The sequence below is a fragment of the Erythrolamprus reginae genome, chromosome 12, assembly GCF_031021105.1.
Source record: "Erythrolamprus reginae isolate rEryReg1 chromosome 12, rEryReg1.hap1, whole genome shotgun sequence".
Taxonomy (NCBI): Eukaryota; Metazoa; Chordata; class Lepidosauria; order Squamata; family Dipsadidae; genus Erythrolamprus; species Erythrolamprus reginae.
Genome location: NC_091961.1, coordinates 18,643,648 through 18,670,898, shown reverse-complemented (window position 1 = coordinate 18,670,898; position 27,251 = coordinate 18,643,648). Strand labels below are relative to the sequence as shown.

Here is a 27,251-nt window from a genome sequence, read left to right as displayed (position 1 = left end):
CTATTGATTGTTGGAGAGTATTTATCTATTTATTCATCCATCCATCCATCCATCCAAACATATACAGGATAGTAGCTGTTTATATAATAAGCAAAAAAAGTATGGATAAATGAGGGCAATAGGGAAGGTTTTCCTCACCCATATGCGAACGCATGGCTGGCTGGGGAATTCTGGGAGTTGAAGTCCACACGTGTAAAAGTTTACCAACTTTGAGAAACACTGATTAAGAGCCGGGGTCTCCAACCTTGTGCAACTTTAATCCTGGAGGACTTCAACTCCCAGAATGGGGCATTCTGGGAATTGAAGTCCTCCAGGATTAAAGTTGCACAAGGTTGGAGACCCCCGATTTAGAGCATCGCAAGCCGCTTCTCTCAGCCTGGCGCCTGGCCACGCAACCTCCGGCCTCTCTTCCCGACGCGTGCGCAACGGCGGTTAAGCACAGCCGAGTCCGCTAGGGGGAGACAGGCCGAGGACCGGAGGAGAGGAGATGTTGGGGGGGCGTCTCGTGTGCGTGTGTGTGTGCGCGCGCGCGCGCGCCTCGGGGGCGTCTCCCGCGCTCGGGGCCGGCCTGGGGGCGGTGCGCGGGCGGCCGGAGGGGGTGTGGCCGCGGAGGGCGGGGCGGCTTTGACGCGCGGCCGGGCCAAGCAGTGAGTATAGGCTGCGCTGTCAGGCCGGTGTCAGTCTGATGAAGATTGGCATGCAGGTAAGCTGTCATTCAGGGAGCCGGAGTCGCGTCGTCGTCGCAGACTCGCAGGGGCGGGCAAAGCGGGCTGGCGCTCGCAAGCAGCAGCAACTACCAGCCGCTCCGCCAGCCGCCGCCGCCGAGGGCTAAGCAGGCACCGGCCGCCAGCGACGGGGGAGGCAGGGCGGGAGGCGAGCGGGGCTGGTTCTTTGGCAGGAACTTTGGCTCGGCTTATTTGAAGCTGAGGGAAGACGCCGGCTGGGCGCATGGGGCGAAAAGAGTCGCCCGACGGGCGAGAAGAGAAACTAGTCCGGGGTTTCGGCGTGGAGGGGAGGCGGATTTCCAGAGGCGGGCAGGAGACACCCCCGAAGGCGGCGGGCCGAGCCCAGCCGGGGCGGGCGGGAAGCGCTGGTCCGGCCGGGGGGGGGGTCGAGGTGCTTGAAGAGGGGGCGCGCGAAAGGGGCGGGGGATCGTGTGTGTGTGTGTGTGTGGGGAGTTTGTGAGGCGTTTGTGAGGCGAAGTTGAGGGAGAGACGGCGGGCTCCGCTCGAGACGGTCGGGAGCCCCGCGCGCGCCCGGGAACGGGTCGGCGGCGTCCCGGCTTCGGGGTTTCTGAGGGGCGGCTGAGAGAAGCGGGGAGCCGTCGACTCGGCTTGAGGGCGCCGATGAGGGGCGACTCCGGACCCCGAGCCGGACTGCCCCCCAAGCGCTTCGTCGCCGGCCGGGGAAGGGGGGTGCAGGCGCGGCCGGGCCGGCTTCGGGGGGGCCTGGCGGGCAGCAGTTGCGGTTCAACCGGCCGATGGGCAGGAGGGCCGAGGAGGGCGGAGCGGGATCTTGGAGGAGCCGCGCAGGTTCGCCGGGGCTGCCGAGGACGAGGCGGAGGGAGGCGAAGCGGCGGCGGCGACCGGATTGGGACCCCGGGCCGCAACTTCAACTGGCCGCCGCTTCTTTGGCCGGGGAGACAAAGGGAAGCGCGTGGCTGTCCCCGCGGGCTCTGGGGGAGGAAGAGGAGGGGGGCATCTCGCCTAGCCGCTCGGGGCCAGCGGACCTCTCCGTCCCCGCCGCGGCTGGCAAATGCCCGGCTTCCCAACTCTCCTTGGCCGAAAGCGGGTGGCGATCTCGGAACGAGCGAGGCCGGCGCGGCGCACTTCGCCCGGAAAGCCGCTCGCTCGCCCGGCTACAGACAAGCGGGGCTCTCCCTGCCCGCTCGGAGGGACCCGCGGCCGGGCGACGCGGCTTCCCGAAATGCAGGCGAGCGACAGCCGAAGCGGCCCCGGCCGTTTCTTGCCCGCCCTTAACCGAATGGGCTGCCTTGGCTTCTCCAGCGAGGATGGTTCCGCCGTTAGAAAACCGGACCGCTTTGAATCCGGGGAAGCGGATTTGCGTGTAAACCAGGGTGGCTGGGATCCCTTTGGGCGGCTGGAGGCGCCGGCTTTGCTCCCAGATCGGTGGCTGCGTCGATTCGGAGGATAATATTCACCGGGGTCGTTGATGCAGGGGGCTTGTGAAACAACCAGACTGTTGTAAACTTATACGGCAAAGAAAGCTGCTTGGTTCGAGGTTATTTTTTTCGCTGGGAAGGCTCTTCGTTGAGTCGGTTCAGGCAGAGAATAGCTCTCGCTCTCTGTTTTCTCTCTGTGTCCATCTCTCCCTCTCTCTATCTCCTTTTTTCCTCCTTCCCCTTTCTCTTCTTGCTCTCTCTCCTTCTTTCTCTCTCTTCTCCCTTTCTTTCTCTCCTTCCCCTTCCTCTTCTCTCTCTCCTTCTTCTCCCTTTCTCTCCTCATACTTCTCTCTTCCACCCTCTCTTCTCCTTTTCTCTCCCTCTCCCCCTCTCTCTCCTTTTTTCTTTCTATCCTCCTCCCCCCTTCTCTCTCTTTCTCCCCTCCTTTCTCTCTCTTCTCTCTTTCTCTTTCCTCCTTCCCCTTCCTCTTCTCTCTCTCCTTCTTCTCCCTTTCTCTTTCTCTCTTCCTTATACCTCTCTTCCACCCTCTCTTCTCCTTTTCTCTCCCTCTCTCCCTCTCTCCCTCCCCCCCTCTCTCCTTTTTTCTTTCTCTCCTCCCCCTTTCTCTTCTCTCTCTCCTACTTTCTCTCTCTTCTCTTTCTCTTTCCTCCTTCCCCTTCCTCTTCTCTCTCTCTCTTCTTCTCTCTTTCTCTTTCTCTCCTCCTTCTGCTTCTCCCCCACTCTCTTTTCCCTCTCTCTGTCTTGCACTCCCTCTTTCTCACCCTCCGCGGCTTCTTTGGCCGCACCTTTGGTTGTCCTGACGGGCCTGAAAGCCGCGCGTGTTGAACTCCGAGCCCTTGGGAGGGCAGCAACTTAGCCACAGATCACATGTATGGATTTGTGGTAAGTTAGGGAAGAAACGGATAGGAAAAGATGGGTGCGGGGTGCTGATTCCCAGCAGGACAGGGCAGGAAAAACCAACAAGCTGGGTTTTAATAAAACAAAAGCGAGCCTGTATTCCACTACTCTTCCTCTACCCCCCCCCCCCCATGGAAAAGTACCTTGTTTTGATTTATGGAAAACGGTTATCCGGCTCACAGACCTGCTGGATTCTGAGCTGGTAATCTAAGCAGGCTTGGATGGATTTGAAAGGGACTTGAAATGCTCAGGACCAAAAAAAAAAGGACCAGTGAAGTTCTAAGGAAAGGTTGCAGCAGCCCCCGATGCACAAAAAGAACCCCACTCCCCAATGCATTTCTTAATTTGTGATATATTTTTAAAGGAGAAAAGTTTTCTTGGAAGTCTAGGAATGAAAGTTGTGTGCAGTATGATGGGTAGCTTAACTCTTGTGTTTATTTAGATAGGTGAGTTCTTTTTCCCCTTTTCTCCCTTGCTCTTTCCTTCTCCCTTTCCTTTCCATTCTTTCCCTTTCTGTTTCCCTCTCCTCTTTTTTCTCTCCCCTTTCTCCCCCTCCCCTTTCCTTCTTGGGCTTTGGTAATATTTCTCTTTTTAAAATCCTGCCTCCCTCCACAGATCTCAGGCTTGTTTATAGCAGCCCTGGGAGATAGGTTAGCATCGGGGGAGCAGCAAGACCCCTGCTCAAAGCAGATTTCTTGGCTGAGAGGAAATCTGAACAAGAGTTTCTAAATATCAGCAGCTTCATGCTATATTACCTCGCCTTTGCATGCCAAGATTCAGATGGGCTTCTAGTGAAAATAACAGAGGAAGATGATCTGACCTTGGAGTTTGCTTGGGGTGGTGATCCTACAGAATCTGTGCAACATTAAATGTTCAGGATGCAAAATATTTTGGAACAAACCTCTTGAAATGTTGCTTTTCTTTAGAAGACGTAGCTGCTGTCTTTTTGCTTCTCAGACAGTTGTGTTCACAAAGCAGCTGAACCTTAGTCCATTAAAGGCTTTTATTTATTTATTATTTAGATTTGTATGCCGCCCCTCTCCGCGAACTCCGCGAACTTTATAGCTGCATTCTTGCAACATATTGGTTTGGTGCTTTGTTAGAGTTTGGGGTGAATTTTTGCTTTGATTCACTTATATAGAAATATAGAAAATATAGAATATATAGAAAAAAGGGGTAAAATTAGTAAACAACTTAGGGGTGTGAACATGGTTGCTGACTTTTATATATCATGGTTTAGTGTCTGCAATAAGTCACAATGGATCCTACGGTAGTTGATGGATTGATCTAGACTATCACTTTATTTATCATGCTTCATCTTAGCATGGAATTGGTAGGTCGGTCTTCAAAGATCAGATTTTCAGTGAATTGCCAGAGTATATATTCGATACTGAAAAATGGTGACCTACTTTCTACTCCCCAACCTATTTTTACAGCGGAAGGTATTTGCATTTTAGAAACTGAGAGTGATAAATGCTACGGAAGACAATCACTGGTGTGGAATTCATAGAAAATGCTTATGGATAATAATAGTTTTAACATCATGCATAAGAAGAACTTCTTGTCCATGAGGTCAAATCTTCCCATCTTGGCCAAACAAGACATTTTGAAACTAAAACTATATCCCTCTTTGTGTTTCCTAGCATCCCTTATGATGCCCGTTGCCTCTGATCTTGAAGGTTTCATGTTATTGTTCCTTGAATCAGTCTTAACCTCCTGGTGACATTTTGGGCAATTGCTCACCAATAGCTTCTTCCTAGTGCGGAGAGGGAACGATTGGCCCAAGGTCTCCCAGAGGGCTTGTGCTTAAGGCAGGATTAGAACTCACAGTCCCGTTTCTAGCCTTATGCTTAACCTCTAGAACAATTAGGCTGCCTTCATGCTGGAGGCAACTTAATTGGGTGTAATCACCATTGGAAGTGTGAACTGGTTTAAACTCTTTTTAAGCATCAAAATTTCATGAGTACAAAGCTATTCCACAACCATACCCATTCAGTCAATCTTACTTTGTCTTCTCCATAGTGGTGGTACCTTCATCCTTTCTTGCTTTAGGACACTGAAAACCCTTGTTGTATTATAGGGAGAAGAAAGCAGAAGTATAAGAGACACTTCTCCTATGAAAGCTGTTGCGATTTTAAAAATAATTAAATATAGGGGTCCAACACTAACAATAAACCAGGCAGAGTTGACTACTAGTTAATGTGGCCTCAGGCAAAACATTGGGAAACACCGTTCTGTCCAGTTGGTTCACCTTAGTGGATTGAATAACATCATAGGATTTATGGACCTATAAATTACCAAGCAGTAAAGCTGCAAAAAAGGAATGATGTGGTTCTATATGCTGTGCGAGAGAATATCAGAAGTTCAGACAAAGGGTGAAAAGAAAAGCAACAAGGATGGTTAGGAGACCAGAAAGTTCTAAGAGAGATGGAAAGAATTGAGTATGTTGAACCCCAAGAAAATATGTCAGAGAGAGGCATATAGTAGCACTGTAATCTACCTGCAACACAGAGGAAGGGAGTGATCTGCAGGCACCAGGAGTTAGTATCGAACCAGGGTTTGGAGTACAGAATAATGATCTTGCTCCAAAAAAGGGCTACAGTTAAAAGATGAGAATAATTTGACATTAGGACAAATTCTCAAAGAAGGTGTTGATGAATCCTTCAGTGAGATGTTCAAGCAGAAGTCTGGCTGTCTGTCCATCCATCTATCTGTCCATGCATCCATCCATCTAATTTCTATGGCTGCCCAACTCATATATGCGACCAGACCGCCCATGAAGAGATTGGGATCTTCCTATAGTTGGTCCTATTCTTATTCACAGCTAGATGCAAGTAGGAAAAGGCTCTTAGAGGAGGGGAAACATATCTTCTCATAAAGAAAGTTCTAAGAAGACAAGATTTTAGAGTTGCTCTTCCTATGAACCATCTTAAACTTTTGTTCTGGGATCAGTTTCTAGAAGTAAATCTTCCAAACTAATCCTTCAAATCAAGTGTTTTCAATATGTTGCCTACATAAATGGTCTTGTTTCAGTGCTGGATCATCTGGTTCAAGGAATTTACTTCTGGAAGTCATTTTAATGGTCCAAGATAAGGTTTGGTATTTTAGAAAAATTCTGCTTCAGGTTGTTCAAACATTTTACATTCCTAGTAACTTCCTTCAATGTGGTTTTAAAGTAAGAAATTAGAGGGCAAGACTTGGTTTAAGGTCCCCTTCCTGTATTGTTTTTTTTTTCATGAAAAATCCTTAAGAATTGCTCAGTTCTCCTTTTAAGACAGAAAGATGAAAACCAAAGGATCAAATTTCTTGACATAATTTATCACCTGTAATTTTGTATTCCAGTTAATTATTTCACATGGGAGAAATGCCTCCCGAGTCCCCTTCTCTCCACTGTGCAAAGAATAACATTTCAGTTTGTTCCATAGTAATTGCAGATTTATTTATTTTTTTGGCTTGCAAACAGTCATCATCCTTTTTCAGAATGTAATTACCCAGGTATGTAGATATAGAAAGAAACATTTCAGGAAGAAAAGTTTTCATGGAAACTTGAGGAGTGGCTCACACATAGATTTGTTTCGCAGGTTTAGACAATAAAACACAATTTATAAATAGTTTAATAAAAATGCAGCGGCATTAACATAATTACTGAGGTTGCAAGTTTAGCTTTAGCAGAGCTGGCTCAGAAAGTGTGGCAGAGAAAAATTGTGTGTGTGTATGTGTGTTGTTTGGATTGCAACAGAGCTGGCTTTCTTTGGTTTCTGGTTACATGAACCTTCCATGAAGGACCTTTAAGCAAAGATCTGTCTCACTGAATGCACATCCCTCCATGTAACCCTAAACCCAGCAGGATATTTTAAAACTGAAGCAGTGAAGATTAGATTAGGTCTCCTTCAAACCTCTCTCTTCTCTTCTGTTATTATTTTTGGCTGGAATGCAGAGGAAGGCAGCTGTCTCTGACAAGGGTCAGAATGTCAGTTTGGGTTTCAAGAATGGGTGGGATTCCTCCCTCCTCCCTTGTTATTCTTTCCTCTTTTCTACAAGTCCCTTGGAAAATTGGAGTGGGATGTTGTATCCCTTGAGTTGAGAGAAGATATCTGCACAGCACACTATGATGGGTGGGAGAGTTGATTTTCAATTGCAAAAATTGTAATCCATAATTGCCTGTAATAAAATCATGTCTGAACTCCTTGTCATTTTAGTTTGCATTGCAAGCTGCCTGATTTGTTGAATAAACAGAAATCCGGGAGATAAATAATAAACAAAATGAAGCATGATAAATGCTGGATGTGTTCATGAAGACAGGGGAAGTTGAGATTTACTCAAGGGGTATAAGGAGAGTCTCAATCATCCAGGTCTTGGTTGTCCCAAAGATGCTTTTTTAAAAAAAAGGCAACTTGACTTTGTTTTTCCAAAACATATTGGGGAAATACTCAAAGGTTATGGATTGGTTTAACTTCCAAAGTCTCTATCCCTTATTCTCTTAGTCCCTCACTTTTTTTGAATGGGAACAATAGAAGTGGGAGGATCTGTTCATTTAAATCTAACTCAAACTGAATTCTAGTATCATCAATCTTCACAAAGTCCAATTGATTGGGCAAGGAGGACTCTGACTGGACCCAGGATCTGTGGGCATTTATCAACCCCCTTATAATACAGATAATATGTGTAATATTAGAGTTGCTAGTTGCAACAGGTTTTACGAGTGCCTGCATAAATAGAGGAATATAATCAAGGACCAGGGAAGTACTAGTACCTAGAGTACTGTATCCAGTTTTGGTCATTACACTACCAAAAAAACATTGAAACTCTAGAGAAAGGGCAGAAGAGAGCAACCAGGATGATAAGGGGACTGGAAAATAAACATATGAAGAGCAGTTGCAGGAACTAAGCTTGGTCAGTCTGGTGAAGAGAAGGACCAGGGATGACATGATAGCAGTGTTCCAATACATGAGGGGCTGCCACAGAGAGGAGGGGGTCAGGCTATCCTCGATGGCACCAGGAAGCCAAACAAGGAATAATAGATGGAAGTTGACCAAGAAGAGATTCAACCTGGAACTGAAGAGAAACTTCTGACAGAGAGATCAACCAGTGGAACAGCTTGCGGGTGGAGATTGTGAGCGCTCCAACACTTGTCACCTTCAAGGGGAGATTGGACTGCCATCTGTCTCAAATGGTCTAGCAACTCCTGCTTCAGCAGGGGGTTGGACTAGATGACCTACAAGGTCCCTTCCAACTCTAAAGATGGGCTACAAGAATGGTGGAAGGTCTTAAGCATAAAACGTATCAGGAAAGACTTAATGAACTCAATCTGTATAGTCTGGAGGACAGAAGGAAAAGGGGGGACATGATCGAAACATTTAAATATGTTAAAGGGTTAAATAAGGTCCAGGAGGGAAGTGTTTTTAATAGGAAAGTGAACACAAGAACAAGGGGACACAATCTGAAGTTAGTTGGGGGAAAGATCAAAAGCAACATGAGAAAATATTATTTTACTGAAAGAGTAGTAGATCCTTGGAACAAATTTCCAGCAGACGTGGTTGGTAAATCCACAGTAACTGAATTTAAACATGCCTGGGATAAACATATCCATCCTAAGCTAAAATACAGAAAATAGTGTAAGGGCAGACTAGATGGACCATGAGGTCTTTTTCTGCCGTCAGACTTCTATGTTTCTATGTTTCTAATAATCTAAAGTCTTCTCCTCAACCATCTTATAGTTCCCTACTCTACATCTTGTTCAGTGCAGGAGGATCTGAAGTGAAGTAGCAACTGGAGGTTGTTGGTTTACTGCACTTTTATCCTTGGCATTGGCCGGTTCTAGGGCTGAGGTCTCTGTGTAGCCAGGTAGCCTAAGAAAGCAGGGCTTCTGATCACATGCAGCCTGCTGCTTCCTCTCAAGCGCATCTGAACAGACCTCCCTCCCAGCCTCCACACAGGGAAGTTGTCAACAGAAGTTTCTAACAGAGCAGTTTTATGGAGCAGCTCCTCCTCAGTGAATGTGCACAAGCAAAGTTGGACAACTATTGTCAGGGATGTTTTAGCTTGGATCCCTCTACTCAGCAAGGGTTTAAACTCATTTGTGTTGTGATGCTCTCCCTTCCCTGAAGCAGATCGTGCATGACTGCAGAATTAGTGCTCCTCATTTGAGAGCTGAGATAATGATCCCCAAACAGATTGCACGGAAGGTTCCTTCACCACGAGGTTTCCCAAAAAGGCCTCTGTTTTATTTCCAGAAAGCAAAAGGACAGGCAGTCTGCTGCTGAATTATCTTTAATAATGTAAAGCTCTTTCCTTGCCCGTGAACACAACTGATAACCCTTCTGCTTTACAGTATTTTAAATTACAGCTAGGTAGATTTTTTCCTTTCAAATCCAATTAGTGTTTGCAGAAGGAAGGGAGCGATGGATTATTTTGGATTGCTAATCTTGATCAAGAGTTGGACAAAAGGATAAAATGCAGAGGTTTGTGATGAGAAGCCAATATAAACACTTGCAAAATGGAGCTGAAAAGAATGCAAACTTGTACGCTGGCAAAGCTTCTTCACAAATAACTTTGATTTAGGCTAGCTAGGCTTTAAGTTTAATGCATACAGACACATCTAACATACTGTCCTGTGATCCACTTTTATGGTAAGCAACATTACGTAAAATACAGAAGCTAATGAAATTAAAAATGCTGAGATACGAAAACATAGCTAAATGCAATTTATACCATATCATTCACTATATCCATACTTTTCCCTTTCTTTCTCCCTCCCCTCTCTCCCTCCGATGTATTAGAAAGTGGTAGGATCAGTGGCCACGGTCTCCTACATTTCAACCCAGAAAATTACCCTATCCTCAAATGCAAAACATAGTCAAGCATAAATGAGAAAAAGGCCTATTAAAATGCCAAGTTGGATTTGTATCAGTCACATATTTCTTCTTATGTAACTTCTGTATTTCACTGGAATCAAACTTTGACTATATTAATACACGGAATCAAATACAAAGTGGATAGTAAAAGAGTTGTAATCTCATCAATTTATTTTACAACTCTGCAAATAACTATACAGTATATCATCATTAGTGTGCATCTGTTAACACATGCAGATTATCCTTTCCATATTTTGGTAATTAGTGTTAATTTTAAATTCCAGTTAGAAATATATTTAATTACACATCTTAAGGATTCTTTTAAAAACAAAGCGTTGGTACTTTGATTTTAAAAACAAAGCTTTGGTGCTTTGAGTTCAAATGGATTGAGAAGTAGCAAGAATTATCCTGATCTTTTATGTCAGGGTCAGAGATCTGAAATAGGACTATGCCAGTTAGGCTTCAAGAAGACAGTAAACCGTTCTCTAAGGCTTTGGTGCCATCTAGAAGCTGTCCAGATCTTTGCAGCCTATAAATATGATACCTCATCCTAAACTGAATCTCTCTAGCTTTGGACCAATGCTGCACCACACTGGGTCTTATCTATTGAATGATGAATAGGCAGCTTTTTAAATATAAGGATATATCCAGTGCATTTGGTTTCTGCAGGCTTTCCTCTGAAAATGTTAAAAGATTGAGCCTAGCCATTTAGAGAAAGAGGATACCATGCTATCTGGCTTTTTTTGTAAATCTAAAAGACATACATTGGGGATTTGTGGGCTTCTAACCTGCATTCCTTAAAATATAGATGAATCTTCATCAAATAGACATTTACTTTAGAACACACATACCTGAACACATAACTGTAATGGTAAAACTCTTTATATTTCTGCTTAACTCAGGCTTTACTTTGGTTAATTCCCACCTTAGAAATTTTCTCATTGGAACATTCTCAGGGGAATGTTGTGTTTTGCTGTGAAATGTCTGAACAAGGTGTCAGTAGACATAGGAGGGATGCGTTATTTATTTATTTATTTTTATTTATTCAGCAAGTTTGTACAGCCACCCATCTCACAAAGCATGACTCTGACTGGTGTACAATATACAAATACATCTGTGCAAATTGTACTCCAAGGAATCACAGTTTTCCATGTAGATAGCATAATAGCTTGATGACATATATTCTGGGTCTTGGATCTTGCAACTGGTAAAGGCTGGTCTTGAGCCAACATTTTCTGATGTGTCAGAATAGACTAGAGACTATAAGAGCCAGTTTGGTGTAATGGTTATCAGGCTAGAAACCAGGAAACTCTTGAGTTATTGTCCTGTTTTGGTACAAAGCTGGCTGGGTGATCTTGGGCCAAACACTCTCTCTCAGCCCTAAGAGGGTGGCAATGGCAAGCAAGAAACCCTGCCAAGAAAATTGCATTGAATTGTCCAGGTAGTCTCTGAGAATTGGAGACAATTGAATGGAAGGAAATAAAAATAAAACATAAGCTCCTAATCTCCCGACATGGCAGGAAAACGTCTGAAATGACTCTTGAGATGTTGCTGAATTCTCAGCGCTCCCCGAGCATGGCCCATGTTGTGGAGTGCTTGGCGCTAAAATACACTAACATCCGGAGCTAGTGGCTCAAGTCAGTTAATAGTCAACTGAATAAGATACATGAATTCACAATACTTCATGAGCCGTGGTGGTGCCATGGTTAGAATGCAGCATTGCAGGCTAATTCTGCCCATTGCCAGCAGTTCAATCCTGACCGACTCAAGGTTGACTCAGTTTTCTACCCTTACGAAGTCAGTAAAGTAAAGACCCAGATTGTTGGAAGAAATATGCTGACTGTAAATCACTTAGAGAGGGCTGTAAAGCACTATTAAGTGGTATATCAGTCTAAGAGCTATTGCTACACTGAAAGCCTGTTATCTGATTCTCCTAATATCTAGATTCTGAATGATGAACTATGAAGACTATGTTTCTACGGCACTTGACAAATTTGGGTTTGTCACAATACATTGAACTGTACAACCAGCCAAAATGCTAGGTTTACATAACAGTCCACCGAAAACCTACCTAAGTTAAACTATATGAGAGAGGTGGATGAAATTGATATTTGATTTATTAAGGATTTTGTCTGCTAGCACCAGTATGGCTTTATGTGAGTTTTGGATAATGATTTAGAGAATGATATTGCCAGGATTTCTATAAAAAAAACTGTTGAAGCACATTTTCTTCTGTACTCCTGACACAGCTGACCTAAAACTAAATCTCAAAGAGAAATATCTTTCCGTGTCATGGAAACATTTTGTTAGCCAGGATCCTGGGGCTGTAATTCAAGAGTATATGTTATTCTGTAAAGAACACAGTCAGCTAGCAGCACTATATTAGCAATATAGCAATACCACTTAGACTTATATACCACCCACAGTGCTTTACAGAACTCTCTGAGCAGTTTACAGAGTCAGCACATTGCCCCCAACAATCTGGCTCCTCATTTTACCAACCTCGGAAGGATGGAAGAAGGAATCAACCTTGAGCTCCATCAGGATCGAACTCAAGCTATGGGCAGAGTAAGTGTGCAATACTGCATTCTAATCACTATATCACCAGGGATATTAGCATCATATGGTAAACCATGTTTTTAGGGTATTTATTTATAGATTTATATAGTTGGTCATATCATAATAGTCATTCTGGAGGGCTTACTCACTTAAAGTCAATATAATTAAACAATGTAAAGCAAACATTAGTTAAAGGGCCAAAAACAGTCCAGACCAATGAAAACTACATTATGATTTCTAACTAACATTCTGAGTCACGTGCATGGGAATATCTATTATTGTCTGCAGAGTAAACTACAATTAGCTGGGACCATTCGGCATTGCAGCATACTGCAGTATACCAACATTCCAGAATGAAAAGGAAGGAAGGAAGGAAGGAAGGAAGGAAGGAAGGAAGGAAGGAAGGAAGGAAGGAAGGAAGGAGAGGGTGGGCGGGCGGGTGGGTGGGTAGATGGATGGATGGATTTGTAAACAGGAATTGCGATACACTGAAAATTATTTTTTGACTTTTGATTGTTTCTGTTCTTCTAAGAGAATAGAAGAACAGAAACAATCAAAAGTAAAAAAATAATTTTAATATTTTTAATATTTTTGGGGGGGACAATATTACTATTCCTCAGTCCCAGTTTGGACTCATCCCATTACCATTGCCAGTGGGAACAGAACAGTGTGAATTCATAGTAGCAACCCGTAGACAAGAAATCCACAAAGGAATGCATTTTTTTCAAGCATCAAATTTCTATATTAAGCCAAACCCAAACCAGACATTATGACCTACAATAGTATTTACAATGGTGAGGCTATTGTAGTTTAAAAATAGTGGGAGAATTCTCGGAGTTGAAGTCCACATATTTTAAAATGGCTAAGGTCAAGAAATACTGGTATTTCATTAGAGAGAGAGAGAGAATGGGTGTATTATTTTAACATCGTATGTATTGTATTTTATTAGATTTGCTGTAGTGTGATTAGTAAACGAGATGACACATTTTTGTCAGTGTACTGTCTGAATAAAGACAAACTTAGTGACACCTCTAAGAGAAGAAAAAGGGCTGGGAAACCACGAAATTTGCACCATGTTACAAATCATATAACATAAGCATTTCAGTTAATGAGTGGAAACAAGTACATAAGACCAAGGCTTGCATTTGTGATATCATGATGTATGTTGCGATATGTTTGCATCATTGGGGTATGTTATAAATATCTATGATGACATCTCTAGAAATAACATCTGGCCATGAGCTGCACTACAAGTAGAAGGATTTTGAAAGAAGAAGGAAATTGTTATAGAAATAAACTGTTACAGAAATAAAGGAGGCAAAGGAGAAACTACTTTCTGTTTGATATTTTCTTGGCAGCATCTTCATCCGTGATGAATTCAGAATAACGGAATAACATAGTTTGCAATGGACCTTGGAGGTCTTGTAGTTCTACCCCCTGCTCAAGTAGGAAACCTTACACCATTTCTGACAAGTGGTTGTCCAGTCTCTTCTTAAAATGAAGAATGTTGAAGCACTCACAAGGCAAACCATTCCACTGATTAATGGTTCTCACTGTCAGGAAATTTCTCCTTAGTTCTCGGTTGCATTTGTCCCTGATTAATTTCCATCGCTTGCTTCTTGTTTTGCCTTCAGATGCTTTAGAGCAGGGGTCCCCAACTTTTGGACTTCAGGAATCACCAAGGCCATATTTTTAAATCCCGCAGACCACCAAATTCATAAATTTAAGTCCTGCAGACCACTAATATGATTATTTTAAAGATAAATGCATTTATAAAAGAATGATAAGAGAACTTTCATTTTATAAATATGAAACACACCTAGTTAACATAACAAAATAATAAATGCTTATTTAATCGTAACAAAATCTTTGACAAAGACATACTCAGTAATACATAGTCATAATGATAACAAAATCTTTAAAGGTTAATTGTAAAAAAATATTAAAGGTAGTGTAATTATTACAATATAATTGAAACTTATTTGACTGTGGCTTGCTGATGTTGTTGGGAAAGTCAGTCCCATATTCCAGAGCTGTAACTGTAGTCCTTTCCTTTCCTTTCCTTTCCCTTCCCTTCTCTTTCTTTTCCTTTCTTTTTCCTGGAATGGATTAATTGCTCACAGCCATATCTGGCCCAGGGGCCAAGATTTCTCCATTAACCATCAGAATTTTCTCGCAGACCCACAGACCGCAGGTTGGTGACCCATACTTTAGAGAATAGGCTGACCCCCTTCTTTGTGGCAGCCCCACAAATATTGGAAGACTGCTATCATGTCGCCCCTAATCCTTCTTCTCACTAGGCCAGCCATACACTTCCTCCTAGATTCCATTCCACTCCCCCCAGTTGCTACGTTTGCCAATGGGCAGGAAAACCTCTCTCCCCCCTCCCCAGTAAATGCATTCCTTCTCCCTTCCACAAATGCTAAAGCCAACTGAATTTTCATTTTCTCTAGATGAAATGACTGGATTAGCTTCTAAGAACAGGACATCTTGCCGAATGAAATATTTAACGTGAAGTGTTATGGCTGGGTGACCATGTATTTATATGCCGAAGCTTTACTTGCATGGATTTGTCCATCTGCTGTTGCAGAAGTTTCCGATAGCTACAACTACGAAGGCATGTTGCAGGGCAGAAGGCGCATTGCAGGGCAGATGTCGCATGGAGACTGAGACCCAAAATGTGTTCTGTTGTGCAAAGAGTTTCAGCTCTGGGATTCTCATGTGTGAGAGAGGGCAGCTGTCTTCTGTTGTTACTTGTAGAACAGAAAGTTTGGTGTGGATCTCGGAGATGGTCTTATTTAAATCCCAGCGGAAGGGGATATTTTGTGCACAGAAAAACGCCACCTCTTTCATCCTTAGCCTGAGCTTCCAAGCAAGCAAAGAAGCAAAAAGATCCAGAAGATGGCTCTCTTGATGCTGTCTGCTAACTTACCCAGTTGGCAAGCAAGGAGAACTGCTCCGTTTTATCACTCGGTGCAAAGCCCAATCTGATGGTGCAGCAATTTAAATAATTAAATATTTATTTGGAAACATGCAAATTGCATCAGATGAATGGAAAGACCATTAACATGTTACTGTTTGTGTAACTGTAGGTATGGGGGATGGTGAAGTTTCCGTCCCTTGTAAGCAGCAGCTCCAGAAGAGGGATCTCCCAGAGATCTGCTGCAGATCCAGGTTACGTCCCTCCTCTGTGTAATTCTGATCCTGTTAAGTATCCGCCTCCTTCCCATCCAAGTTGATAATACAGTGTTCCCTCGACTATTGCAGGGGATGCGTTCCAAGACCGTCCGCGAAAGTTGAATTTCCGCAAAGTAGAGATGCGGAAGTAAATACACTATTTTTGGCTATGAACAGTATCACAAGCCTTCCCTTAACACTTTAAATCCCTAAATTACAATTTCCCATTCCCTTAGCAACCATTTAGATTATTACTCACCATGTTTGTTTATTAAAGTTTATTAAAAACATATTCATTAAAGGCGGACAAAAGTTTGGCAATGACATATGACGTCATCAAGCGGGAAAAACCATGGTATAGGGGGGAAAACTGCAAAGAATTTTTTAATTAATATTTTTGAAAAACCGTGGTATAGACTTTTCGCAAAATTCAAACCCACGAAAATCGAGGGAACACTGTATTGTTTGGATTGGATTCCTCAAGCAGCCAAGGAATTTGGCAGGCAGAATGAATAGTCTATGAAGCAAAGAGGGTCCTGATTTTCCAAAAGGCAATTGGACTCTCTTGGTTTTGTTTCTCACCCAAGATGCTTCTTCAGTTTAGCTTTTTCTTTCGTGGGTTCGAATTTCGCGAAACGTCTATACCACGGTTTTTCAAAAATATTAATGAGAAGCGAAATGTTTTCAAAGACAAAAAGCAAGAAAATCCAGTTGCCTTTTGGAAAAGCACCGTGACCTCCGTAGGCAGAATGAATGACAGTTTTCTGGTCATGGTAAAGAGGACCATGAGAAATTCTACAGACTGTTCCTTGAAGTCCCTTGAAAAAACGACCTAAGTTTGCAAAGATACGAGTTCCCTTTTCCACTGGTGAAATAAGTATGTGCTGCAAGTGACAAGAAGAGAAAACTCCACATTTTATTACTGTCCTCAGTAGCCTGAAAATAGCTATTGTGATCCAGCAGATGGCAACATTCATTGTGAATCAATGGCAGAAATGTCACATGCCAGGCACAACAAGGTGCTAGAGATAAATTCTATCCCTTATTTCCACCTTAATGGTCTCCACTGATGAATGGTATAAAAAGCAATATATTTCCTTGATATAATTGGGCAATGGGATTACCAGCATGGCTTTTTCATTGGCCATGAGCCCGAGAAGACCACAATCTTTGTGCTTTTGTGGTACCAACCCTGTGCAAGCCCTTGATTGGAACAGCGTACGTTCCAATGTTGGCTGTCAGTTTTGGCTATCGTGATGTCTATGTCACTCCACACATGCGAGAAGGCATTCTGGTACAAGTTAATTATAGGCACACCTCTATGCATCTTTTTAAATAGAGAAAATTATTTACACTGGAGGGAGAAGATGGCAGACATGCTGTGATAGCAGCAGCCTTTCAGGTAGATCTTGGCTTACACTTGCAGAGGTCCCCAAACTTGGCAACTTTAAGCCTTGTGGACTTCAACTCCCAGAATTCTCCAGCCAGTAAACCTCTGGACCTCTGACTTACATCCATTCATTTAGTGATTATTTGAAATCACAACAGCACTGGAAAAAAAGCCAGTTACAACCGCACTTGACCGTTGCAGTAACTCCATGGCCACATGATCAAAATTTTGTTTCTTGGCAACAGCCATCTATTTACCACAGTTGTATTACTCCGGAGTGATGCAATCATCTGACCAATCAAGTCAGTGGGGGGAGCTAGATTTGCTTTGGAATCTAATGTTTTACCTAACAATTGCAGTGATTTGCTTAACACCTGTGACAGAAATTGTATAATCAGGTGCTTCACCATCACCTTGCTTAGTAATGCAAATTATGTTTCCAGATGTGATTTAAGTAGTCAAGGGCTGCACATATGTGCTTTGGTGCTGGGCATATAAGTGTCTCCTCTGCAGAAGGTGGGTGGGGCTAAAACACTGGAGTTCACTCCCTTTTTTTATTAATGATTATCTGTGGCCCCACTCTTCAGAATCAGTGCAGGAATACGGCATTCAGTTTTGGTCGTCACGATGCAAAAGAGATGTTGAGACTCTAGAAAGAGTACAGAGAAGAGCAACAAAGACTATTAGGGGACTGAAGGCTAAAACAGGTGAAGAACAGTTGCAGGAACTGGGTATGCCTAGTTTAATGAAAAGAAGTACTAGGAGAGACATGATAGCAGTGTTCCAATATCTCAGGGGTCGCCACAAAGAAGAGGGAGTCAAACTATTTTCCAAAGCACCTGAGGATAGGACAAGAAGCAATGGATGGAAACTAATCAAGGAGAGAAGCAACCTAGAACTTGTTGTGGTTAGCTCTGGCCCAGCTCCTGCCTCAAGGAATGTGGAGGTAGATGTTGGGGAGACATCCACATGCCGCAGGCCTGTTTTGCTCCCAGTAGAATCTGACGACAAAGTCTCCTCTGACCAAGGAAGCATAAGTGACAGGGAAGAGGGGTGTTTGGCAGACAGCCCAGGAGGAGATCAGTCATCTGTATCATCCCTGGATTCTGAACAAGAATTAATGACACATCCATGCATGCATAGAGTGATGCATAGGAGACAACAACTGAAGGATTATTACAAGAGAAAATGAGGCCACCTGTGGGTGGATGGGGTTGCTGTAATTAGTGCTACAGATAAAAGTGCAGCCTGATATTTTAGCCTCATGGCAGTTTATTTGATTCATTGTTTCGTCAAGATCGTGTTTTTTGCTGTTCAGGCTTGTGTGTGTGGACTCTCTGGACTTTAGAATTGGACTCAAGTTCCCAGTTATTGGGTGAGCAATTGGACTGCATTTAACCTGTGCCTTGTGTGTACCAGAAAATCCCTTTGACATTTAAAAAGGGAGCTGTTTCTGTTTTTCTGTTTATGAAAACTTTTGGGTTTGCTTTTATCGTGTGATGTGTGTCTTCCTGGACTAATTAGCCTGTAATTACGGGTGGTTGAGACACACTGGCAGAACAGAACTAAGGATAAATTTCCTGACAGAACAATTAATCCATGGAACAGCTTGCCTCCAAAAGTTGTGAATGCTCCAACGTGAAAGTTTTTCAGAAGACGTTAGATAACCATTTGTCTGAAGTGGTGTAGGAAGACCTCCAAGGTCCCTTCCAACTCTGTTGTTGTTGTTGTTGTGGTGGTGGTGATTGTAAAGATTTCAGTCTGGTTTTCCACGTCTGACGTAGAAGAAGCAGTGAATTATTGTCTCAAAACAGTTTCTGGGCCTCAAATGCTATATAAAATCACATAACTGTTTGAAATTCCTTATGTGTTTTATATTTGTCATGTGTTATATTTGTCATGTATTGAAAGTTTTCCTTATTTAGATTATCATTATCATCATCATCTCCATCATCATCATAGCCATTGTCTTTCTGCTGCAGGATGAAGGCCTCTTCCGCATGCTTCCGACTTATATGGTCCTGAGCTTTCTTTTGCCAATTGGGTCTGCAGCACTTGCTGATGTTACTTTCATGGACAGTTTTTATACAGTGGGATCTATTCTATAATTGCCTTAGTCCAGCTGCCACCAGTTCTTCTTCCTATGTGACCGGCCTGTTTCCTTTTCGGTTATTTTAGTCTTTTGATGGCATCCTATATTTTCATTTGTTCTCTAATCCAGTGATTTTCAACCTTTTTTGAGCCGCGGCACATTTTTTACATTTACGAAACCCTGGGGCACATTGAGTGGGGCGGGGTGGGGGCTAAAAAAAGTTTGGACAAAAAAATTATCTCTCTTCCTCCCTTTCGCTCTATTTCTCTCTCCCTCTTTCTCTCCCTTCCTTCCTCTTTCTTTTTCTCTCTCCATCCCTCTTTCTTTCTCTTCCTTCTTTCCTCTCTTTTTTGCTCTTTCTCTCTCTCTCCCTCCCTCTATGTCTTTCTCTCTCTCTCTCCTTCCCTCCCTCTCTTTTTCTCTCTCTCTTGCTTTCTCTCTCTCTCTCTTGCTTTCTTTCTCTTTCTTTCTCTCTCTCTCTCTTGCTTTCTTTCTCTCTCTGAGCTTCGCGGCACACCTGACCATGTCTCACGGCACACTAGTGTGCCACGGCACACTGGTTGAAAAACACTGCTCTAATCCATGTGCAGATCCTTCTACCTTGTCTTGTGACCTGTGCATGTATCTTTCCATGGCTCTTTGGGCCACTCCTGGCTTTTGTATGGATTGTGAGGTTAGCGTCCATGTTTCACTGGCTTATGTTAGAGCAGATATCACACACTAATTGAAAAAATTTCAGGAAGGGGGGGGAGTTGTATTATAGTTTAATTATTATACTAATTTTAAATATATTTCTCTTTTAATGTGAGATGCTTTGGACTTGGACCACAAACACAAACAAACAAAGAAACAATGAATGAATGAATGAACGAATGAATGAATGAATGAATGAACGAACACATAGATAAAGGGGACCCAGTTGATATTGTATATTTTGACTTTCAAAAGGCTTTTCACAAAGTCCCTCACCAAAGGCTCCTTAAAAAGCTCTTCAGCCACGGAATTAGAGGACAGGTCTTGTCCTGGATAGGTAACTGGCTAAATTGTAGGAAGCAATGGGTGGCAATAAATGGACAATTCTCTGGATGGAAAGAAGTGAGAAGCGGTGTACCTAAAGGTTCAGTTTTGGGACCTTTACTTTTTAATTTATTCATTAATGATCTGGATGTAGAAGTAAATAGTGAGATAGCAAAGTTTGCTGGCAACACTAAATTGGTCCGTGTAGTGAAAAGTGAAACTGATTGTCGGGAGCTCCAGAAGGATCTCTCGAAATTGAGTGAGTGGGCAACAAAGTGGCAAATGCATTTTAACCTAAACAAGTGCAAAGTTATGCACATCGGGACAAAGAACCCCAATTATACATACCAACTGATGGGGACCAAACTTTATGAGACAACCCAAGAAAGGGATCTTGGAGTTTTGGTGGACAACTCAATGAAGATGTCAACAAAGTGCGCAGCAGCAGTAAAAAAAGCAAATTCCATGGTTGGCATGATTAGGAAGGGAATTGAAAATAAGTCGGTAAGTGTTGTATTGCCTCTGTACAAATCGATGGTGAGATCACACTTGGAGTACTGTGTACAATTCTGGTCACCGCACCTCAAGAAGGATATAATGGAACTGGAAAAGGTGCAAAAAAGGGCAACAAGAATGATAAAGGAAATGGAGCACCTCCCTTATGATACCAGATTGCAACTCCTTGGTCTATTCAGCCTTGAAAGGCGGCGTTTAAGGGGTGACTTGATGGAAGTGTATAAAATCATGCATGGGATAGAAAAGGTGGATAGAGAAAAAATCTTTTCTCTATCACACAATACTAGTACAAGGGGGCACTCCCTAAAGCTCATAGGCAAGAAAGTGAGGACAAATCAAGGGAAATATTTCTTCACCCCGAGGGTTGTTGATTTATGGAATTAACTTCCAGAAGAGGTCATGACTGCTGTCAACCTTGATAGCTTCAAGGCAGGATTAGACAGATTCATGGATGCCAAGTGTATTGGTGGTTATTGAAACAAATGTCCATGTGCTGCCTCTATGTTGGTTGAGGCAGGCAGGATTCCCTTGAGTACCATTTGTTGGGGGTCAGGGGAAAGGGAGGGTCTTGCCTTCTCTTTCTGCTCAAGATCCCCAAGGACAATTGGTGAGCCACTGTGGGACACAGAATGCTGGACTCGATGGGCTTTGGCCTGATTCAGCATGGCTCTTCTTATGTTCTTATGAATGAATGAATGAATGAATGAATGAATGAATGAATGCTGTGTCAAAGCACCTCCCTTTCTTAATTTCTCCATTATCCTCTTGATGGGTATTGCATTTAATTTACATATTGACTGAATTCACAATACCATTTTTTGGTTCACACTAAAAAATTTTGTGTGATCACTGAACCAATGAACTTTATATAACTTTATGTCTGGGTGCATCGTATAAGCCCAGTCAATTAAGATTTACTCAACATGCCATAGTTTAACTATGACTTCCACATCTGTAGATCCTTCTGGTTTTAGGGAGCAGATTGGAGCTGGCTTTGCTTCTTCCCCAGGGGAAGGAGGGGAAGGCATTTGGAATTCTCTTAATTTTACCCTGATATATTTGTGATCTAAATTTATCACCAGGCTTTGAAGGTAAATATTGGAATTGATACAACAACTTGGCAGCTGCAGGAAAGCAGCTGCAAACTTAAGACCTGTTTTTATATCTGAATTTGCTCATGCAAACTGAAGTTTGTTCCCCATCAGCAGCTGTCTCTCCTGAGCTGACAGCATGTAAGGCTTTTTGACATCTTTGGCACTCCTTGGAGAGGGGTGGCATATAAATCCAATTAAATAAATAAACAAATAAACCTTCTACCCTTTGTAGTTAGCCACACTTCCTATTTAATTCAGGAAGAACTGGATGCAATTGTGCTTCCTTCCTCCTCCTTTTTAACATATATTTAGAAGATGTTTCCTTAAGAGGAACTTGCAAATCCTCTAAATTTGCAGTTTTATTTATTCATTTGTGTACATCTGTTGGCCTTAAACAATAGAATCTTCTCTTGAAAATGTTAGGGAGCCATAACAAATTATCACCATGGAGAATAACTTTATTTATTAAATGACTTTGGGGCAAAATAGTTACTGCCCGTGTCTCTATGTACCTCTAGATCTGGAGATAATAACCTGACTACTTTTATTCTTTGATGTTACTTGCTGAGTACAGTATTTTGCAGTTTAGGTTAACCCCATCTTTGCAGTCTTCCTGAATCCTATTTTTATTCAGCAGCTAAGCCAATTAATAGGAGGTTCAGCTGAAATGTATTTGCAAATAAGAAGGAAGGAAGGAAGGAAGGAAGGAAAGAAAGAAAGAAAGAAAGGAGGAGGAGGAGGAGAAAGAGGAGGAGAAAAAAATATTCTGCAGCCATAAGGTTCTACAGAATTTGTGAGCAAATTTTCCTATGAGCGGGGGGGGGGGCAACCACGTTCTGGCTCCTGATGTCCCTTGTTTCGCTCACATAACATTCTGTAGCTAGATCCTCAGAGAGAAAAAAGGTGGCCTGGCAGCTTTTCAGGTCCATTTTATGATTATTTATTTATATCCAACTGCAGGTGTGTTGATGGGTATGTGAATATATTTGTACTTTTAGAACACAACTGTGCCACATTGGTGGCCAAGAACTCTAGCAATTCGCTGGAAGCATTTGACTGTATGACACAATGAGGAGCATGGACTTGAAAATTAATGTATCCAATCAGGGGAGGTTGCACTTACTGGCATACTGGTGCAATGTGTGCGCATCCTGGCAATTTGTGCGCCCACCTGCACATGCACAGAAGCAAAACGCTGAAATTTTTGCAAGAGAATGCTCACACATGTGCGACTTTGCCGATTTTTTGCTTCCGCATATGCACCAGCAGCCCTTTGCGAGATTTTGCTTCTGCGCATGCACAGGAAGTGCTGAAATCGTGCACGCACGAGTGCCCCCTTGTCAGATTTTGCTTCTGTGCATGCACAGGAAGCAAAACAGGACCCAATTTTTTTTTAAAAAAAGATGGCGCTGCCCAACGGACTGGCGAAGACAATCTGTGGGCCACTACCGGAACAGCGCACCCTAGTGTACCGGTAGGAAACCACCCCTGTATCCAATAAAGTTGCATCTGACAAGGAGAACAGAGTGAACAATTCCTATTTAAACATAAGTGGTGAAAACTGCGATGAAGGCGCGTACTTTGGTTAAGTACTAACTAAAGATAGGAGAAATTCAAAGGCATGCATAATATTTATGGTTTGTTTATTCATTTATTGAATTTATAGGCCGCCCTATAAATATAGGGGATGACCAGCCTAATAAGTCCAAATTCCTGTGCATCCTCAAGAGATCGAACTCCAGCCCACCTTGAATTTCTTTTTTATCTTCTGCTCATTTCCTTTGACCGCTAGTTGGTTTGATTCTTGTAGAAAGCTTTATAAATATTTATACTAAATATTAGTATAAATATTTATGTAATATTTATGTAATAAATATACTCATTTGAACTGCCTGATTCTCCTAATTTCCTCCATGCTTGACACACATGTTGGTATATGAAGAACAGTTGCAGGAACTGGGGATGTCTAGTTTAATGAAAACTAAACATACCCAGGGTAAGACAAGAAGCAATGGGTGGAAACTAATCAAGGAGAACAGAAATTTAGAACTAAGGAGAAAATTTCTGACAATTAGAACAATTAATCAGTGGAACAGCTTGCCTCTAGAAGTTGTGAATGCTCCAACACTGGAAGCTGGAGATAACCATTTGTCTGAAATAGTGTAGAGTTTGCTGCCCAAGCAGGGGGTTGAACTAGGACTCCAAGGTCTCTTCCAACTGTTGTTGCTGATGATTATAAAATAGCTCAGGTAGTTTGCTTCAAAATGAAGCAAAAATGACTGGGTATATGAATGGGATTCTAACTTTTATGTGATAGAGTTTGATATGTCAGGACAAACTTAAAAATATGTTGCCTTGGCATGAGATCAAGCAGAATTGGGGGGGGAGTTAAGCAGTTAGAATGCTTGCGTTCCCACAAAGGGTCCATCCTCTTTATCTGGGGCCAATTTAGTGTTGAACTTTAGTTGATCACATTCTTGTGTATAGACTTTAATAATTCTTCATGCTTCAAGTTCACGAATTGTCCTGATTCTTTGGGCCAGACAACTGTCAAGAAGGGAGAGTTGAGAAGGAATGAAAGCTGAATTGATGGAAACTGTATGCAAAAATAGCAATCGCATTTAGTAATAGCATTTAGATTTATATACTGTTTCACAGTGCTTTATAGCCCTCTCTAAGCAGTTCACAGAGAGTAAGCATATTGCCCCCAACAATCTGGGTCCTCATTTTACCAACCTTGGAAGGATGGAAGGCTGAGTCAAGCTTGAGCCTACTGAGATTTGATCTGCCAAAGTGCTGGCAGGTGGTGATCAGCAGAAGGAGCTTGCAGTACTATATTCTAACCACTGTTCCACTGAAGCTCCTTGATGTCGCAGTGTCCTGTACACAAACATACATCAAGATAATTTATTCATAGGAGAATAGTGTAAAACAAATATGAAAGAAGAATGAAAGGTTGAGAGGAAGGTGGAGGTTGAGGGAGCTGCTGGATAGAGTTGACCTTCAAGAAGTGAAAAACACGAGCAGCTGCTTTTATATGTATAATTAATTTTTTTATTTTTGATCATGTGTTTTTATCCTACTGTATCTCCACCAGTTGTGTCTAATATGACTGTTGACAAAATATTGTGTCTCATTTTCACTGAGCTAAATTCACAGAATCTCTCATATTTATGACCTGTGCATGATATAAGTTTATGAATTGAATGCATTGAATAAATTCCTGGAATTATTCAATAATCTGCCTACTGAGTCCAAAGGGAGAAGGTCAATAGAGAAGCCATTCAGAGGCCTTTCTCAGTTGTGAGTTGTATTTCTATGGATCGCCAAATATGAGTATGATTTCCAAGGATAATACCTTAATTGGATGATGAACTGTAAATTGTCTCAGAGTCTGTAGGATGCCTCGAGCAATTGTCTCTGCCAGATAATCTCTTCAAAGATTTAAGTTAAACATCTTAATTCGAAATATGCTCTGTTCTACAATTACAGTCAGCTATAGCTAAATAAAAGAATCTCATTTAACCCTAGGTTCTAATGAAAAACCCCTTTTCTAAACCAATCCCCAAATTTATCTTAGAATCAGGTAACTTGAGGGGCATTTGTGATATCTGATTTTTTTTTTAAAGTGCTATTTTTCAATCTGGACCTCATAACTAATTTGGACCATATAACTAATTTTGGGATCATATTAACGGAAGTCTTTTGTCAGGAAAGATTTTATGTCAGCTTGAGTCTGTGAGATGATGTAATTCCCTACATGGAGTCTACTAAATACAGTGATACCTCTACTTAAGAACTTAATTCATTCCATGACCAGGTTCTTAAGTAGAAAAGTTTGTAAGTAGAAGCAATTTTTCCCATAGGAATCAATGTAAAAGCAAATAGGAAAGAAATAAAAGCTCGGAATTTGGGTGGGAGGAGGAAGAGGAAGAAGAGGACAAGGAGGACAGTCGCTGCCGAAGGAAGAAGGTGAAGTGAGGGGAATCAAAAAATCCAAAACTTTAAAGCTTAAAAAAAAACAACAGGGTGGCGAGGAGCATGCGCCTCCCATACACCCAGCACAAAGCTGCTTCCCATACACTGCGCCAGAGAGAGAAACCCAGGGGGAATGGCAAGAAAATGGCTGGGCCTTCGTGCTTCTCTCAAATTTCCTGGGAAATTTTTCCAGGCTCAGGTTTTTAAGTAGAAAATAGTTCTTAAGAAGAGGCAAAAGAAATATTGAACACCTGGTTCTTATCTAGAAAGGTTCTTAAGTAGAGGCGTTCTTAGGTAGAGGTGCCACTGTAATTCATATGACTATGTGGCTGATGCTTGTCTTTGAGGGGTTAAAGGCTGTCTGGAGAAGCCAAGGATGAATTGGCTAAATCTGAGTGGTAGACTCCTTCTAAGATGTATTTCACAGTATGTTTTATTTTGTACTTGGCTGTACATCATGGATTTTGGAGCCCTAACCATTGGTTATGCTTGGCTTAAAAAATCGTCCCTCAAGGAAAGTTATCTCAGGACATTGTATTCAGACAGCCCTGAAACTTCACTTTTCTGACATTCCCAGTGGTACATTTGTGCTTAAGAACATCACAAGAAGAGCCCTCTAATTTAAGGCTATTGTGAGGAAAGCAAAAATATGGAGACTGTTATAGGTCCTGACCCTGAGACTCTCTTTCAAAAGCCAAGCAGTGGAGAAGCAGTTGCTAAACCTAGACAAAGAACTTTATGCAGCAGGACTTTAAAAAGACCAGAAAAGGCAACCAATGGCCAGCAGATTATATGGCCCCAAACCATATTGAAGCAAACTGACTTGGAATGGAATCCTTGCTTTAAATCCCTATTATATCACCAGTGCTTATTTTCTTCTGTTTGCACAGCTGCTACAAAATCCAATATTCTTATACTGTAGTGCATTCCCCAGACTCATCCAGTGACAACACACAAAGGGCATAAAAGGTCCCAGTGTGGCAATGGAAACGGAATGGTTCTTCTTTTTCTTCTTTTTTATTGCAGAAGTATTGGAAAACTGAAAGATTCAAATCTATATCCGCTAGAAAAGTGTTTTTTTTTTCAAACTTGGCAACTTTAAGATGTGCAGACTTCTTTACCTCTGAGAATTTCCCAGCCAACAGACTCTGGGGAGGTTGAATTAAAAAGGAACTTCCTAACAGTGAGAACAATTAACTAGTGGAGTAGCTTGCTTCCTGGAGTTGTGGGTGCACCATCACTGCAAGTTTTCAAGAAAGGATTGGACAATCATTTGTGATAATATAAGGCAGAGGTCTTCAAACTTGGCAACTTTAAGACCTGTGGATTTCAACTCCCAGAATTCTGGGAGTTGAAGTTCACAAATCTTAAAGTTGCCAAGTTTGAAGACTTCTGATTATAAGGTCCCCTGCTTGGGAGGATGTTAGACTAGAAGACCTCCAAGGTCCTTTCCAGCCCTACAGAAATTTAAGTTGGCGCATCTTAAAGTTGCTAATGTTTATCTATCTATCTATCTATCTATCTATCTATCTAT

At 42.2% G+C, this 27,251-nt stretch overlaps 1 protein-coding gene across 7 annotated transcripts in view; it reads left to right on the top strand.

The window, feature by feature from the left end:
- The first annotated feature begins 594 nt into the window (after positions 1 to 594).
- Positions 595 to 27,251, top strand: part of PKNOX2 (PBX/knotted 1 homeobox 2) — a 399,587-nt gene continuing 372,930 nt past the window's right edge. For 4 of the 7 annotated variants that reach the window (XM_070765937.1, XM_070765936.1, XM_070765946.1 and 1 more), the window contains exon 1: positions 614 to 703. The gene's annotated coding sequence lies outside the window, so the exon portion shown is untranslated. Of the gene's footprint in view, positions 704 to 27,251 lie in introns of all 7 variants that reach the window. The other 3 variants (XM_070765952.1, XM_070765942.1, XM_070765949.1) reach the window with 3 other exon arrangements.